The 922-nt window shown below is 36.8% G+C and overlaps 1 pseudogene; it reads left to right on the top strand.

Moving 5' to 3' along the window:
• LOC111734479 lies at positions 1 to 119 on the top strand (annotated as a pseudogene).
• Positions 120 to 922: the final 803 nt, after the last annotated feature.

The following is a 922-nucleotide window of genomic DNA, read 5'->3' as shown; positions in this document are numbered from 1 at the left end:
GAATACGGCCATGCCACCCTGAACATGCCTGATCCCGTCTGATCTCGGAAGCTAAGCAGGGTCGGGCCTGGTTAGTACTTGGTCGGGAGACCACCTAGGAAGATCAGGTGCTATGTAAAAAAAAAAAAAATGGAGTAGACCCTGAAAGAAGGCAACAGGGAATGATTTAATGATTCCACCTTAAAATAAAGGGCTGTAGAAGGTACTTTGTCATTGGAAAACAGGCCATACTCCGCGCCCATTTCTTGCCCCAGCCAAAGCCAAAAGAAAGCTTTACCATGTGCAGCAATAAACTTGACATGTTTATTAATTAAACTATCACTTAAATAAAAAAAAGTGCATAGAAAATAAACATGTTTAAAAACTCCTTTTTTTTTTTTTTACAAGTATGTACACATTTTACTTTTACATTCAGTCTTTCGTAGAGAGCTTTCAGCATTATTATTTTTTGAACTATTAAAGTATTTTCCTTCATCCCTGTCACAGGGAGTTAACACTGGTGGACTTTAGACACATTTTTTCCTTTTTTTTTTCTTTTTCTCTAACCAGAAGCTTGGAAGAACACAAGGAAAAAAAAAACCCAAAAGATCTGTTATACATGATAAAGTTGTCAAGAAATGTCTTATTTCTAGAAAAGAAGCTTGTCATCTGTTGAGCTTTTGAAACAATTATTCAACTACCTGTATTTACTAAAGAGACTGTTAAAAGTTCAATAAAAGAAACACCACAAGTCTATTTTCTTGGTTGAAAGACAGAACTAGAGTACCTCGGAACAAGATACCAGGAAAGCACAGAACACAATTTTCCCCTAAATGCAGGTGGTAACCCCAACATTCATAACCAAAAATAGAGAAACAAGGAGTACAGGTACTGCCTGGCAACAATCATGGGCAGAAAAAAAATCCAGGTGACACCATTTCTG

The sequence above is a fragment of the Pteropus vampyrus genome, unplaced genomic scaffold (assembly GCF_000151845.1).
Source record: "Pteropus vampyrus isolate Shadow unplaced genomic scaffold, Pvam_2.0 Scaffold1395, whole genome shotgun sequence".
Lineage (NCBI taxonomy): Eukaryota > Metazoa > Chordata > Mammalia > Chiroptera > Pteropodidae > Pteropus > Pteropus vampyrus.
Note: the sequence above shows the minus strand (reverse complement) of the source record. Positions and strands in the feature narration are given on the sequence as shown.